Source organism: Pinus tabuliformis, chromosome J (genome assembly GCF_031772625.1).
Source record: "Pinus tabuliformis cultivar Carrire ecotype Pingquan chromosome J, CPIR1, whole genome shotgun sequence".
Classification (NCBI taxonomy): domain Eukaryota; kingdom Viridiplantae; phylum Streptophyta; class Pinopsida; order Pinales; family Pinaceae; genus Pinus; species Pinus tabuliformis.
Window position 1 is genome coordinate 1,325,983,386 of NC_142295.1, and position 17,886 is coordinate 1,326,001,271.

Here is a 17,886-nt window from a genome sequence, read left to right on the forward strand (position 1 = left end):
ATGTAAAAAAAATGAAATTTATTCATATTGGACTGCTTTTCTTCAGAAGAATAAAACATCATCTTGAAAGGAATTTAAACCCGCCCGAATATCTCCAGAATAACTCCCACCTTTGATTTTGTCCTCAATCTCTGCTGCATGTAGACTCAAGAATGTAAAATCTACTCGAAGGAGACTCTTCCAAACTAATAGAGGTAAAGTTGAAATGAATATACCTCATGTGAAAAAAAATTCTTCATATTGACACCCATTATTTCCTTCAGGGTAGTTGCTACTAGCGAGATGCTTCTCAATTCTCTTATCCAATCCCCTATGATATCCAGTAGCAGACTTCGTATAAACCTCTTCCCTCAAACTATCATCCTCAAGATGGCATTTAGCAGATCTCCCACTACTAGATAGTTTGATGCGATTAGGATAATGGGAACACTGGTGGATAGCACTTACAATGACTTTACTCTCTACTTGAAAATCATCCATGTCCATGGGATCTCCTTGATCAGTGTCGTGTGGAGGAGGCATAAATATATCTCTTCCTGCATAATCATCTGACATATCAATATCCAGAGTCCTAGAAGACTTACTTATTCCATAAACTTTGTCATTTATTTGTTTAAGGCTTTTGAAATTTGCAGTGTGTCTCTTCACTTGGATCCCTGCTGCAGCTAGGACCAAAATTTGACATGGATAAACCTGTAATTAATAGGAGGAACATTAAAAAATATGAAGAAAAAAGGAACAACAAGAAATATGTATGAGAAATGTTTTGGAAATAGAAACAAATGAAGGTGTACCTGAACGTGAAAAGACGTAATTGATACTAGGTTAATATGTAATTGTGTTACTGGATATTTCACCTAACTTCACTTTTGAGGTCTATAGGTCAACATGTTTATTCATGTGATTTGATGTGACAACATTATCTGATGTGGAAGTAGGTGGTGTTAGTAAATGACTGAAAATCCGTGTGTCCATGGAGTTCTTTGATTGCTTAGGGGCCATCCAAGTATCCAACCTCTCCCCTATAACTGTTGAAAAATCCCTACTCTTATAAAATTTCATAACATGTTCATGTAACTTCCCTCTTGCATATGCCACAAACTGAGGATAAAGTGTATGAAAACAAGTATCAACGTGGCTTGTTGAACAACCCTCAAGCTTAGACTGCTCTAAAATGCTACAAATAGGATTAGCGGTGCCAAGAGATTTGAACGAGGAATCAACAGGTAAAATTTCCTTTGAATGAAGAGTTGCAAATATGTCATGTGAAACTGGAACCCAAGTATTATCAGTCTTCCTGTATACATTGCTACCTTTATGTAGGTTGCCTTCAGAAACAAGCATTTGAAGCTCTATGAATGTTAATAGACCCTTTTCATGGCTAGCACCATCACAATAATACCACTCTCCCATATGTAGTTTGAGATCATTTACATTTCTCACATGTCTTGAAAAAATCCTTGATTTGGCTTAACTGCTTGTTATTGTGTTTTCTTCCCAAGTGTGTATGAAAAAAACCACTTTAGGTTGTGGATGACAAACAACCCTAACAATGAAAATGGATGCTAAACATTGTAGATCTGCAGCAAATGATAAAAAAAAAACTTGCCAAAGCCCTGATCTATGCCACAATCATAGTTAAACAACAAAATGGAATATTAAAATAAGTGCAAGTAACTCCAATAATTCAATGGAAACCAGATATATAAAGAATATATTTTATTTAACAATGCATGTGAAGGGAATAAATAATGTTACCAGTCCCCCTTTACGGGATGGGTTCTTGGCTATCCTCAAATGTCCTTAGCTTTTTTAGAGTCTCTCTCCTCTATAATGTGTAAAACCCAACAAATAAAATGTTTGAGCTCAATGAGAACTCAAATGTAAAAGAAAAATGGTGTGCGATAGTGATAATAATTAGAGTTACAAAAATGAGTGAAACAATGAAAATAATCGAAAGTGAATAATGAATGGAAAACCCTTCTATTTATAACAAAATATTAGGTTATCCTTGAATAATGAGCAATAATAAAATATTATTAACCCCATTCTAGAAATAACCATTTGGAATATTTTACTATATTTGGTTAGAGGCAACAAGTATTTAAACTTTTATTTATAAATAATAAATAAATGATTTATCTATCATCTCAAGAAATATGGTTAAGGAATAATAAACAAATAATGATTTATTTAATTATTCTTAAGGGATTTGGTCAAACTTGACAAGGAATAATAACTAATTAGTGATTAATTAATTATTCCTAGATAAGATAATTAATGATTTATCTATTTATTTCTCATAATTGGGTCAAATGTGACAAGGAATATTAATTAAACAATGATTTAATTAATTATTCCCAGAAGATAATTAAATAAATAGTGGTTTATTAAGTGATTTCTCATAGTGAAAGTAATTTTACTATGGTAAAATTGGCCCTATATGGTGTACTTCGATCCATCTAGTAAATTATGGCTAGATGACCAATTTTTGTGATAATAGATTTCCCCCCAACGTACGAGTGTTAAGAGAAAAACATATTACCGAAGTGCATTGTAAGGACACAATCACTAGACAACGAAGTGGAGAGAGAGAATGCGAGAGAGAGAGAGAGAGAGAGAGAGAGAGAGAGAGAGAGAGAGAGAGACCAATGGCGCTGAATCGAAAGAGGATAGTGACAGAGGGGGCGAGACCAATGCAAGTCTCCTTTTATGTTGTGGCACCAGATCTCAGTGAGGTAGGGGAGGCATACCTACACCTGCCAAGATAGCTTGGTACAAAAATAATAATGCGTCCAGAAACATGAAACTGAGCAATAAAATACATGCTAAATGGTACATGGCATGCTGTCATAACTAAGTGAAAAAATAATATAATGTATCCCATATACATAATGCACCTGGAAAAACATGAGCCATGATTGAATACAATAACATTTGAGTACATGAGATATAATGGCCCTTCCCTAAAAAAATGGGTGGGAGGGAGGGTAGAACAACCAAAGAAGCCCTGTTGAACAGGAATAGGCTCTTCAAAACTGAATGGATCATCTGAAGGAGATGTGCATACTATGAATATTGCAAGTGGCTGGAACCAAACCCATCAAACCTGTGGAACTGCATATGAGGCTATAGAATAGTAGGAAGGTATCCGGGCATGTGGGGGGCTACCTGAAGGGCCACCCCTTCATGAGGTCTGAAACATCTCACACACACCCGGGAATCATTGGTATAATCTACAACATCACTAGATCGTCAAGTGTATAAATCACGAGCATGAAGCAACCAAGTTGAAGGGAAATGATGATTCCATTTGCTTGATCTGAGGCACTCAAAAAGAGTGGAAGATGGAACTAAGATACACTGCCTTCTAGGTCGTTCTTCTGGAATAGATGTGCTGATGTCGACAGAATAGGGCACGCCATAGGTGAGGCAATGAGGATCCTCAACTAAGGCACGAGGGGAAATAGTAATGTGACTGATGGACTGACACCAAGGACAATGGGAAAAATGGGACTGAGGGACAAACAAATGACTTCCCTTGTTAGAGCATAAAGTGCATGGTTGACCTGGCAGTGACTGACTCGACTCTGGAGGGGATGGTGGATAGTATGACTGAAGGCCAAAATGGGCAACACGGGATGAATGGTATGCAAAGATGGATGTAATACTGTGACATGATACAATGGGATGTGAAACAAACTCCATGGATGCAAGGGTGACTCATCGCGGATGCTCTAAACAAGGGTGACTTGATGACACTGCCACACAGAATAAGCCTGGTGGGGACCATGAAAACATGATAAAATGATGGTTTCTCATGAAGAAAATCAACACGTGAGATGACAAGCACTAAGGGAAGGTGGTCCCCAAAGTACAAGCGTCGCATATGAAGAAATTCGATTTTGAGAGGCGACAAAGTGACCCTTCTTGGAAAAATGGCTTCCTGGTGAAGTGTCAAATCATCAAAAAATAAGAGAGGCCCATTATAGAACTTGATGAGAGCTTTCCAATGGTGCTAATGGTTCGTCAAATTGAGCTACGATTTGGTCACAAGGGGCGACATAAAAAATGTGGGTTTTCCTATAAAAAGGTGTTTTTCCTCCAATTTGAGAGGAGGAGAAGGCCCTAAATCTTGTGGAGATTGTAGTGGAAAAACCAACCATCAAAATCAAGATCTTTGAATTTTAGGCAAGTGGCCTTAATTTTTTAAAGATGGCCTTAATGCTTCTTGGAATGATGGTTCCTGGTGAAGAATTAAGGGAAGAGGAAAACGAGAATGAACTACTAGAGGAGGTTTAGAATCGTCCTCACCCATTAAGTAAAACATGGGGACTGTATGGTAAAGGTGGTATGACATAGAGTAAAATATTTGAAGATATGGTATCAAACATCTACGGTATGTGATGTGAATATGGATCATCGGAGAGGGCGGTAGGACAAACTATCCAAGGAATGGGAGGATAATCGACCATACCTAGATTCGGTGGGATCTAGGCTGAGACTTATGTTAATCAGTTGAGAAGATGGCCAGGGGAAAAACATCATGCCCCAAGCATGGGATATTGCCTGCAAACATATGTGATGGAGGGGATTGATTTTGTATGCAAAGGTGGAAATGATGCCCCCTAGAAGGAGGAGTTTGTGAAGCGCCATTGTATCTCGAGTGCTCGAAAAATGGATTCAAGCATCTCGGCCCAACTTGGCATGAGATCCTCCAAAGGATGATAAGGAGATGTAGGGGCCTATGTGCCCCCTGTATGCTATGGGCGTACTAGATGTATTTAGAGTGGTGGACTCCAAATATGGAAGGAAGTACGCACGATGGTGCATATTGTCCCAAGGATAATTAGGGGCAGTCATGGCTTCCATGATGTCCTCATTGGAATGGAAGATGGGGGGATGGGAGGAAGATTGACTACATGACACAGAGGCGGTACCTTGTGCATCATCCTGAGAAAGAAGGTTCACATACACATCATCTGAAATGGTAGACGATGAGCTAGTAGATGGAAAATCTATCGATGTTGAGACCTGGATTTCCAATGAAGGAGGTTCGATAGAAGTGTGAGAAGAAACCTTAGAAAGGTTTGTCTGCAAGGAACTCAAGGATTACGATAGGTAAAGGATATGGATTGTGGATTCCATCATCTTGACATTGGGGGATGGATCGCGATGGTGGGACCATAGTCCCCCTGTTTTGGTATACTAGCGGTACCAGAATCCACAGGTAGAGGAGTAGGTGATCCACTACGAGTGGCCTCATATTCGCAAAACACTTGAAGGAAATCATGAAATTCGTCGAGATGAGGGAAACAATGGGAATAGTGACCATATTGATCACACAAGGCACAAGGGTTATTTGTGTGCAACATTTTGAGTTTCTTGGCTTGTCTCGATAAGGTAACTTGGACCTTAGGGATCTTTGACTCAGGGAATGTTTCATGAACTAAAGGCTAGAGACGAGGAAGCTCATGGCAGTTATTGGTGGCATGCCCAACAACCTCACACACATCGCACATAGGGGGTGGATTTTAAGCTTTGGGAGCTGGAGATGCTTGGGGAGACTTGTCCTTAGGTTCCTTTATCTTGGCTTTGCCCCTCTGTCTAGATGCTTTTGCGACAAGAGTGGGTACCTGTTGAGGCGACAGTGGAACTTGAGTAGTGATAGGGGTCGTAGGGACTGGTTGAACCAAGGTCAAAGCATGATACTATCTGGGTTGACCAAGCATAATGTTTGCAAGGGGATCAATATACCACACTGGGATCCCTAAAGTCATATTAGGAAGGACCAACGAAGCCATGACAGGGACATAAAAGATTCCTGGAGGAGGAAACAAGAAAGGTATATGTCCTGCAGGGTAATGTCCTGGTGGAATAACTCCTAGATGGTTGAGACCTGAAGGAACAGTTCCTGATGGGAACAAAGAGGAGGCACCCACAAAAGGAGGAGGTCCTGTTGCGGTGGATCCAGATGGTCTGACTGAGATGGTAACCACGGGGTGTTGAGGAGCTGGTTGCAGATAAGATGTACTAAGCTACTTTTGAGCTGCCCGTGATGCTTGTAACATGCAAACACTCAAAGAGATAGGCTTAGAGATAGGAGGGGGAGGATGAGGGAAAGCACCCAATAATGAGGAATCTTTGTAGACTCTGGGTGAAACACTAGTGAGAGGGGTAGAAGACTGCTTGTCGTACATCAACGAGATAATGGATTCAGGGGAGGTCAAGGATGATGGCTCATAGTATGTCAACTGATTGATGGTGATGATCTTCCCTTCATGGGGGAAGCACATCTTGTGGAAAATTGTAGATGCGACGACTGACATGGCATAAGTGTAACTACGACCCAAGAGAATGTTTTAATCTAGAGGGGCATCAATAACCTCAATGTCGACATGAACAGTCTTGCTCACAAGAGTCACTGGACAATTGTGATACATGCCGAGAGGCTGGGAGGAGTGACCGTCCCAAGCACTCAAAGTGATGATGGATGGGGACAACTCTGGTGACTTGATATGCTTCCAAATAGTAGCAGACATCACACAGGTGGATGATCCTTCATCAATAATGCATTGGGAGATGATGGCATTACAGACTCAGACTAGTATTTGGAATGCAACGGATGGAGGTAATGGGGGATGTTGACATATTAACGGGGAAGACAATTAAATAATTGTCTGAAGGATCTACTGCAACCAAATAAGTTAGTAGAGCTTTCTTTTGAGATGGGCAAGATTGGAGGATTTCCAACGTTGACATGGCAACAATTGATTGTGCCAAGTCCTCTACTATGATGTACGTATGGGAAACTCGGTTAGAAGCTGTGTTACAGCATAATGGTCCCTTTGGGATCTTGGGAATTGAATCAACTTTAGGTTGAAGGATCTGTAGCGGACCATTTGGTGTCGTAAGAGGCTCAGTAGATGCTTTGGTTTTGGACTTAGTGGTGGATGAAGTCGATGGCTTGTCATATTAACGCGACTGAGTTTGCAAGTTGACATCAGAGGTATTGACCTCGTCAGAATTCATCATGAGGATCTGGTAGTCACTAGGACCAGAAGGTTGGGGAAGGTGAGTTGCTTGACCTGGCTGAGGTTGAGCAGTAATAAATCCTTGCTGAGGGAAAGGATTTGTGAGCACGTTCGGTTGAGATGGCACATAATTTTGAGGCAGTTGACCTCCAGAAGCTGCTTGGGCATCCCACATTTGGCGCTTCTGGGTAAGAGGGGACACTCATGAGTATAATTTCCATGTACACCACAACATGCACAAGGCTTGTTCGTACGAATAACCTTGTTCTACTTGGGTTGGTCACCCTGTTGCTGGTTATTGGTGTTAGGCTAGTTCCCTTGGGGTTCATTAGGTTGATTACCTTGGTTACCCTGGTTACCCTTGTTACCTTCCCCTTATTCTTTTTCTTCGAATTTTGGGGATTGGTCGCACTTTGTTGTGCAAACACTTGACCCTGAGGGGGTGGTGGTTACTAGGGTTGAGGATGCATGGGAGGCTGCGGTGCTAATGCCTGAGGGGCTAGAGTGCTTGGCGGTGCATAAGTATAAGATGGTGAAGGGGCAACAGTCTAGTAGACAGGTTGAGCACTAGCTAGCCCTAACATCTGTTGATGTGGATGGGTAAATGAATAAAATTTACTTTGTTTTGAATACACATTTCTAGCAGGAGGGGCATAAGCGTTAGAGGAACTGGAGCCCCCCTGCAGATAGCCATAACTCTACTGAGTATATGGTGAAGGATGTGAAATAGCTCCAACGATACTGTCAACGACATGAGATTCCCCTGGTGCATTGGCACCACCAGGATGGGGGAGGTTTGGTATCACGGTATAGACATAACCAGATTTAGCATAAATCAAGTCATATCTCAGAGAAGTCTGGAGAGCCTCTTCCTCTATTTGAGGAAAATGAGACGCAACATATTTGGAAATAGGCGATAAAAGAGTCCTAAGAAACTAATTGAGGTAGACATGGTCTTCGAAGGGTGGAGCACGACACATGCTCCTCCTTCTATGCCATTCTTGGACATGATTGGAAAGATGGGTGGCAGAGGACTGACAGAATGTGGTTAAGAGCTCTGTACCAGTGTCGTATCAGAGAGGTAACTGAAAATATGAGAGGAACACTTTAGCAAGCATCGCGAAAATGGAATGAGAGGCGACAGGCTGGTCAACATACCACTTCGCAGCGTCGTTAGAGAGCATGAGTTGGAACAACTGAAGACGAATGGAATCATCAGTGATGGAATTCGATGAATACCACATACGGAAGGAGTGGATGTGATTGGTAGGGTCTTCTCTAGAATTACCCTCAAACTTGGGAATGGCGTAGGGAAGATTAGTGGGCATAGCTGACCAACTAGCATCGTGGTGTATAAGGTCTTTGATCAACTGGATAAAATACAAGAGGCTTAACCCGACCATGAAAGATAGCATGGGAGCTGCTGGAATGGTTCCTGAGATGGTTCTGCTAGATGTGACCACCGGGGTAGAACCAGAGCCAACACTAGGTTGGGTTCCTACACCTGTAGTGGGTCCTAACATGATGACGGTATGCAATGAAGGAGACTTGGAATCAAATGAGGAATCAGATGAACGAGAAGAGGAGTCGGTATGGGGACTCGGGGGACTATGAACTCGAACCCTGTGGGGGGGAGTAATATACCCAAGCGGAAATTGGGGATGAATGCCTAAGAGTCTCCACAACAAACGCCTTGGTGGCGCAATGGTTGGAAGACACAAGTGACACGAAAATGGTGAAGGGAGATCAACTAGATGCTTTTGTCTTTGTGTGGCGAGATTAATTAATTAAGTTAAGTCTTGGCTTGGTGGTGTAAACCAAGTACCCTTCGCTTAAGGTGTGCTTGTGTGTGTAAGTGTGTTTATTAATTAATCCTAGATCATGTTTGAAAAAAGAAAAATATTGTTGAAATAAACTGAAATTAAAAACAGAAAATGAATAACAAATCAACTTTCTAAACCCTACCCAAACTAGGTTTGTAAACACTGTGCTGGTTGGTGGCGAAATCAACTGAAAAAAAATGAAAAAAGCCAAGAGATCTAAGTTTCGGTGTGACTGGGATCAAATGACACTATGCTGCTAGAAAGTGGTGCAACAACAACAAAAAACTAGAGAGGAAAATTGTTGCAAAAAGATAGGGAGATGGGTGTGAAAGCTAAGGCAACTAATGGGACCCTAAGGAAAATGAAAAAACAACTGGTTTAAGATGAAACTTTGGATGGAAACAACCTATCTTTGAAAATCTGAAACAGTAAGGTACAGATCTGAAAAATATGGCTGAAAGCTTTGTAAAAACTTTGGCTTCTTACTCAGCTCAACTCCTCCTATAAAGGTGGAAGCATACTAGAAGCCCTAAGGGGCTAAATTCCACATCAACGAGTAAATCATAGTAGATCAAGGCCTAAGCAAGGTGAGATAGTGGCAAACCAACCCAACAGACAGCTCTCGGAAAAAACCTAGAAATAGATCGAAAAAAATCCTAGAAAACCTAAAATCGCAGGGACTGACCTGATTCCTAGGATATCACACATTTTGGGCCAGAAAGTGCGCTCTGGGCCTCCAGATCATATTTTTGGGGTAGAAAAGTGCAATTTCTTCTCCTTTATTCTCAGTCGGCAAGTCTCAGAAAAAATTGTCATCTCTGTCGCGACTGGTTCTTGTGACCTGCGGAAAAGACCAGAAAACTTGCAGAAGTTAGAAATTTGACTAATATAGGGTTAAAAAGCTAGTAAACAACATTAAGAGACTGAAAAAGAAAAACCCTAAGCTGAAAACCAAAGGTCACCTAGATTTTTAGATCAGAACTAAAAACGCAGTGGAGTCGCCAATTTGTTATCAACAATTAGAAATCCCCAGTGGAGTTGCCAAAGTGTTATTGTGTTTTCTTCTCGAATGTGTACGAAAAAACCACTTTAGTTTGTGGATGACAAACAACCCTAACAATGAAAATGGCTGATAAACATTGTAGATATGCAGTAAATGATAAAAACAAAACTTGCCAAAGCCCTGATCTATGCCACAATCATAGTTAAACAACAAAATGGAATAGTAAAATAAGTGAAAATAACTCCAATAATCCAATGGAAACCAGATATATAAAGAATATATTTTATTAAACAACACTTGTGAAGGGAACAAATAATGTTATCAGTCCCCCTCTATGGAATGGGTTCTTGGCTATCCTCAAATGTCTTAAGCTTTTGTAGAGTCTCTCTCCTCTATAATGTGTAAAACCCAACAAATAAAATGTTTGATCTCAGTGAAAACTCAAATGGAAAAGAAAAATGGTGTGTGACAATGATAATTATCAGAGTTACAACAATGAGTGCAACAATGGAACTAATCGAAAGTGAATAATGAATGGAAAACCCTTCTGTTTATAACAAAATATTAGGTTATCCTAGAATAATGAGAAATAATAAAATATTATTAACCCCATTCTAGAAATAACCATTTAGAATATTTTATTATATTTGGTTAGAGGGAAAAAATATTTAAACTTTTATTTAGAAATAATAAATAGATAAATGATTTATTTATCATCTCAAGAAATATGGTTAAGGAATATAAAAAAACAATGATTTATTTAATTATTCATAAGGGATTTGGTCAAACTTGACGAGGAATAATAACTAATTAGTGATTAATTAATTATTCCTAGAGAAAAAACAAGATAATTAATAATTTATCTATTTATTTCTCTAAATTTGTCAAATGTGACAAGGAATATTAATTAAACAATGGTTTAATTAATTATTTATAGAAGATAATTAAATAAATAGTTATTTATTTAATTATTCTTCATGTGTTTAATTATACATGACTTAACAAATGTGGTTTATTAAGTAATTTATCACAGTGAAAGTAATTTTACTATGGTAAGACACTTCGATCCATCTAGTAAATTATGGCTAGATGATCAATTTTTTGTGATAACACTGCTTCAGCTTCAGGCATAGGAGGCATGCCTGGCTTATGAACCTTAGATGGTGGACATTAATTTCCTCCACAAGATGCTCACATGTATTGAAAATTTCATGTTGATGTAATCGTTGACCTGCAACATGTTCAAACATCACAATATCGTGTCCCGTATAGTGGTTGTTAGTGCATAGCTCCCAAGATGAAGAGCTAGATTCTTTAAAAACTGTTGAATTGTTCTTCAGTACAGATTTCATTTCAAACTGATATTACATTGCAACTTTGCAGACATTCGAGCCTTTTTCTACTACAAACATCTATGAATTTGATTTGTTTCCTATGATACCGTTACTCAAATCCCCATTGTTTGGTTTTGCTGTTTTCAACCAATCATAGCCACAAATAGTGACAATAGATCCCCTTGGTGTTGAAATCTAAGTAATTGGATAGAAACTTGTGACTTTGGTGTATAGGCGTGTGAGTTTGGTGTTACACTTGATGCCTGACCTACCTGCATGTGGAAATCAAGAGAATTATCCATCCTATGTATGGGATCACTTCTCTCTTCTTGCTAGCGATAAGCCCAAGCAGGCAGTTCTAGCCACCTAAGATGTGTTGCATAAGAAGGAGCTTCTCTACGTGAATCCAACAGTCCAGACTTCCAAATGTCACATAGTAGAACCCCATCATTGAGAACCACTTTTTTCCTCAAAGGCCTGTCAGAACCAACTACATTTTGACTTCGTGGAAAGTTTTCCACTTCACCTATCCGCTTCCAATCACCACCTTTAGAGGGCCATCTGCCATAATCTTGAGAAGATCCTTCGTTGCCAAGGAATGTACCCATAGTATTAGAAACATCCTTTCCATAATCAAACTCCTCGTCCATTGTTTCCCCTGACGTAGTTGTCATCTTAGACACATTACACGCATTTACGAACCCCCTTCCCAGCTCTGCCTCTCTCCAATGATTGCAGTACTCACGATATCCATTTATAAGCCCTAGAGATCCTGCACATATTGTCACATATTCAACTTCTTCACCAAGTGACATTTCATTGCTTGAACAATAAACTCTTATAAATCTCTTTAAGCCTCATGCAAGGGCCACTCTACCATCAAAAGCTCACAAAATTGCCAAGAACATGCAGAATGGTTAGAATAATTAAAGAAGAACAAAGTGAAAGAGAAATGCATAGATTACACCTTCCCATTTTTCTATGTGTTTCCATGTCACAATTTACATGTCGAGTTGCATGGCATAGATCTTCTACAAGAATAAATGTGTGTAGGCTTGTAACATAAAAAATGTTTGAAAAAACTGACAAATGAAAGCCTAGTGAATTGGACAGAAATGAGGAAGAAATCAACCTGTTACAAAAAGTCAACTAAAATTAGCATTGTAACTAACTAATTGCCTAATATTAAACTAAAAATACTGGGGTTTATGAAATCGTACTCTATTCTTCCCATGAAAGAGCGAAACAGATGGAGCAATACTTGAAACTATCTCATTCTCCCTGCCTGGAATCAGACAGAATCCTTGCCTAAGTTTTTCTACTCTTTTTTCAAAGTGAACACCTTCAATCCTATCATTATTAAAATCATCCCACTGGATAAAAATTGTGCTCTCCCTCTTTTCCATACCCTGTACATTTCTACCGGCATTTGCTGCCACCCTAGGTTTTATTCATTAAAGTTTCATCAAACTCCCTAATCTGAGACTATATGAAGCCCCTGGAAGTTGATAGTGATAGACTGCCAAAGGGCATAGGAGATGCAACATGCTCTATAGTTACCCATTCATTGGTTCCCTCTCGCTTGATCAAGTGATCAAATTGAGGTAGTCCATCTTCAACATGTCTTTTCAAGTCCCCAAGTTTTAAGGGCCTTCGTTCAAATCCCAAATGATCAATATAGAAACACCCATGACATCTTGGTTCTTCAAAAATGAAAATTTCTTCTGGTAAAGCATTTTGTTCACTAAAGTGAGCACTGTTTTTATCCTTTTGCAATTCATTTGGAACATTCTCCAACTGTTCTGATGCAAGAGTTTAGGAAGGTGATATACTCGGCTGAGCTTCTGTTGGGAATTTCTGATGATTCCAAACAAAAGATGAATAGAGAATAATACTCTGTTTTTACCACAGGATCAAACATTTGTTTGCTGAAGACAGAGATTTACACATGCACAAAGAACACTTGTATTCATTAAAAATACTGGCTGTTACAAAACATTCTTCCTCTAATAGAAGGATTCTCCAAGACTGCTTCAGATGCAGTTAAAAAAAATTACTCTGTTTCACCTTGCAAATCTTCACACTGTTGTGTAAAAAAAATTCCTTACATATGCCCTGCTGTGTTCCTCACATTACATTTCAACTACAAAAGAAACATTCACACTAGCGCTACTGCGCATTCCCATTACATATGTTCAACAATAAAAAAAACATTACATTACATTCGCTGCTGCGAATTTTCTTTCGTTTTCACTCAACGAAGAAGTTTCTTCACGCTGCTGCATTTTTACTTACATTACATATGCAATAAGACACAAAAACATGACAATACATATGTTTTACTTGTGCCATAAAACCAAAAAACTACACCCGTGGATAAAAAACTAATAAAATTAAAAACTTACCTACATTTACCAACCCATAGTAAATTTCATTAAATGTTTTACTGGCGGTCAAAATGAAACTTTTACTCCACGTCAATTTCATGTTGCAGGCCTGTACATTCAATTTTGGTTTCAATCATTGACCTCCATCGAATGGCTTCAAACCAAGATTTCAATCGAACAGTTATCGCTCGCTCAATCCACACGAACTTTATGCTCCGATGAAAACCTCTTTTGCAAAACTGTTGTGCACGTGTCAGCTGGTGTACATTATCGCTGCCCCTCTGAGAAATACCACTGCTCGGTGAAAAGCGGTGCGATAAGAGACTGGCGGTTTTCCGGAATTAATAACGCGGCAGGGGAAATTATATTATTTCAACACTCCCCTTTAATTTCAACTGCTGGGTTATCAATCATACCCAAACATTTCCTCAAAAACTCAAAACTTTTTTGTCCCAATGGCTTGGTCAGAATGTCTGCAACCTACTCCTGAGTTCTGCAGTGTTCTAAAACAATTTCTCCATTGTTTACCAATTCCCTGATGTAATGAAACTTTGTGTCAATGTGTTTCGTTCTCTTATGAAACACAAAATTCTTGGATAATGCAATAGCTGAGCTATTGTAACAAAAAGTCACTCTTTTCTTTAGCCAGCCATATTACAAGCTAAAAACAAATTATTTTGGCTGATATTTTCTCTAGTGAAATTTGCACTAGTTCTATTACTCATATTATGCTGCTTCTTCCTACATTCATTTGCATAATGCCCATATTTTTTACGATAGTGACATTGGACATTGGATTTATCATACCTTTGTTCTTGACCATGATGTTGTCGACTTTGTTGGCTGCTGCCTTGACCTTGGTTCTGATTTGGATTGCTACCTCTTCCTTGAGCATTTGTTGGACTGTTTCTTCCACCTCTGTTTTGGCTTCTGCCACTTCCTCTCTTGTTTCTTCTGCCTTGACCTCTTCCTCTTCTAAAGAACATCTAGGTCTTAAAGGCATGTTCTAGAGATGAGTTTTCATTTCACTCAATCTCTGTTCATGTGTTATCAGTGATGCATGTAGTTCATCAACTGAAAAGTTTGTGAGATCCTTTATCTCTTCTATGGTGGTGAAAATCACATCAAACCTTGAGGGTAGGATCCTCAATAGTTTCTCCACAATCCTCCTTTCTTCAAGAATCTCTTCATGAGACCTTATCTGTGTGACCAGACCAATCACATGTGTGAAGAATGAGTCAATATTATCTGACTCCTTCATGCATAGATTCTCAAAATCTCTCCTCAACAACTGTAGTTTTGCCAGTTTTCACTTTCTCCATGCCTTGATAGGCTATCTTGAGAGTTTTCCATGCTTCTTTGGATCTCTTAGCTACTGCTATCCTTGGAAACACACTCTCATGCACTGCTTGATACAAAAAGTAGAGGGCTTTTGAATCCTTCTTCTTATTTCTCTTCAACAGATCTTTCTCTGCTTAAGTTAAATTATTAAACTCATTTTCATCTGCTGGTTCTTCAAAACCATCCTCAACAAATTCACATAGGTCTTGGGAAGCAAGCAAAGCTTTTATAGTTATTGCCCAATAGTCATAGTTTTTCCCATTAAATTGTGGGAGCTGAGTATTATAGATACCCATGCTAGTGCTGGCTCCAGCCATTCTTGCACTCTTCAAAATACTTGACTGTGTATTTAAAATCACTGACTGTATTCAACAGTAACACAAAAATTAACTTGAGAAATACCTTGGATTTTTTGACTGAGTCTTCACTCTGCTGGAGAAGTTGCTGCAGCAAGAAGTCCTTCCTTCAGCTTCTTTGACCCCTTCAAAGAGCCTGGACAAGCTCTGATACCATGTTGGGAATTTCTGATGATTCCAAACAAAAGATGAATAGAGAATAATACTCTGTTTTTACCACAGGATCAAAAATTTGTTTGCTGAAGACAAAGATTTACACATGCACAAAGAACACTTGTATTTATTAAAAATACTGGCTATTACAAAACATTCTTCCTCCAACAGAGGGATTCTCCAAGATTGGTTCAGATGCAGTTAAAAAAAATTACTCTGTTTCACCTTGCAAATCTTCACACTGCTGTGTAAAAAAAAATTCCTTACATATGCCTTGGTGCGTTCCTCACATTACATTTCAACTACAAAAGAAACATTCACACTAGCACTGCTGCGCATTTCCATTACATATGTTCAACAATAAAAAAAAACATTACATTACATTCGTGCTGCGAATTTATTTCACTCAACGAAGAAGTTTCTTCACGCTGCTGTGTTTTTTACTTACATTACATATGCAATAATACACAAAAACATGACAATAAATATGTTTTACTTGTGCCATAAAACCAAAAAACTACACCCGTGGATAAAAAACTAATAAAATTAAAAACTTACCTACATTTACCAACCCATAGTAAATTTCATTAAATGTTTTACTGGCAATCAAAATGAAACTTTTACTCCACGTCAATTTCATGTTGCAAGCCTGTACATTCCATTTTGGTTTCAATCGTTGACCTCCATCGAACAGCTTCCAACCAAGATTTCAATCGAATGGTTATCGCTCGCTCAATCCACACGAACTTTATTCTCCGATGAAAACCTCTTTTGCAAAACTGTTGTGCACGTGTCAGCTGGTGTACATTATCGTTGCCCCTCCAAGAAATACCACTGCTCGGTGAAAAGCGGTGTGATTAGAGATTGGCGGTTTTTCGGAATTAATAACGCGACAGGGGAAATTATATTATTTCAACAGCTTCCACATCCTTGGACCTTGAATCCTTTGTGATGCTGGAAAAAGATGGATATAACCCTAAAGTGACTCGTAACACGTTCCGTACAATCCTCAGAAAGGTGGTCAATCCGACCAGTCTAAGATCATTTATAGTTTGAATGTCGACGATTCTCTCTCCATTGAACATCCCTATGATATCGCCTATCCTCATGGGTTTGGCTGGAGTGGATGGTGTGTTTGCTGTGGCTTTTTTCCCCACCACTCTTCTTAAATCCATTCCTCTCCTCGTGCAACCATCCGCGATCATGAGAACTTATTTTAGGATAGCCTTTGTCCATGCTCCCAGACCTTCGTGAAAACTCGTCGTGACTCCTAAAATATGGAAATTCATAATGTTGTGAATAACTAATATAGTAAGTTTTGGAAGACTTATGATGAATCGAATGCCTATCAACTGATATTCTCGATAAAGTCGATTCGAAATGCCCCTAGCGTGAATGTACCTCATCCAAAATGCTCCTACTCTTTGAACCACCTCATGCATCCAACCTATCACTCTGATTCACAAGATGTTATTTTGGATCATCCTTAAATGCTTCCATTCCCAATTCATCCTCTTGCACACTGCCCTTGACAGGCCTATCATCTCCACCACCATGCTTATACAAACCTAGTCCTACTCCTAATTCATTTTTGTCGATCCTCAAATTCCCTACATTATCTTCAACAACATCCCATCTCGAGTATTTCTTCAGCCTATCTACATGCTTAACAACAAAAGAAGCAACATTAGTACAAGTAGTAGCAATAACACTAGCACTAGTACTTCACGACTTAGATAATTCTTTCACACTACTCCCTTCCTTGACACTCCGTGAGTTGCTAATATTCCTATTATTTTCTTGAAGCTTCTATTCCGAGAAATTTACAGAATTTGACTTTATGTCGAATTTGTGAATGTTATTGATAGTATTGTTCCCACAAAAGGGCTTGGATTTGGAAAATTGTTCCATAACATACAGTCACGCCACGCAGGCAACTCCTCCATCTCCCATGGGTTATTAAAACTCCTCTTTATAAAGGAAAAGTAAGAGAAACAAAATCAACCCACTTCTGGGCTGTCGATGCTCATCATGAATTAAATATCTTTTACCTATCACAGGAAATAAGTTTAAATTCCTAAGAAACTTAGAGAAGGGGAAAAACACTACAAAGGAGAGAGAATGATATAAAGGGTTGGCATTACAAAAAAAAAAGGTAAAGATAAAAATCAGTTTAAAGCCATATAAAATAGATGCCGATAAAGACAAAGTAGCCAAGCATTGTCAATTGGGTGTGGTTGTAGCTCAAGAGGTTGAGAGTTGTTATCATCCCTGTTTCAGGTTCAATTCTCACTTTGTAATGTGTCATGCTTTCCCTCTTAGTGAGAAGAGAGAACATAGAATTGTTGACCATTGCCTTCAACACTAAAGATTCTGTTTTAGCCCGAGTACCATCCTCGGAATGAGAGAAAATACAAGGTCACCTGGTGGTATTTCAAAGGAAATGCATTGAAAA

The 17,886-nt window shown here is 39.0% G+C and overlaps 2 pseudogenes; both read right to left on the reverse strand.

Annotated features, from left to right (window-relative positions):
• The window catches only part of LOC149232156 (histone-lysine N-methyltransferase ATXR3-like), a 34,550-nt pseudogene extending 21,071 nt beyond the window's left edge, over positions 1 to 13,479 (reverse strand).
• Positions 13,480 to 16,472: 2,993 nt separating this feature from the next.
• On the reverse strand, positions 16,473 to 17,384 carry LOC149232157 (uncharacterized; annotated as a pseudogene).
• Between the last annotated feature and the right edge of the window lie 502 nt (positions 17,385 to 17,886).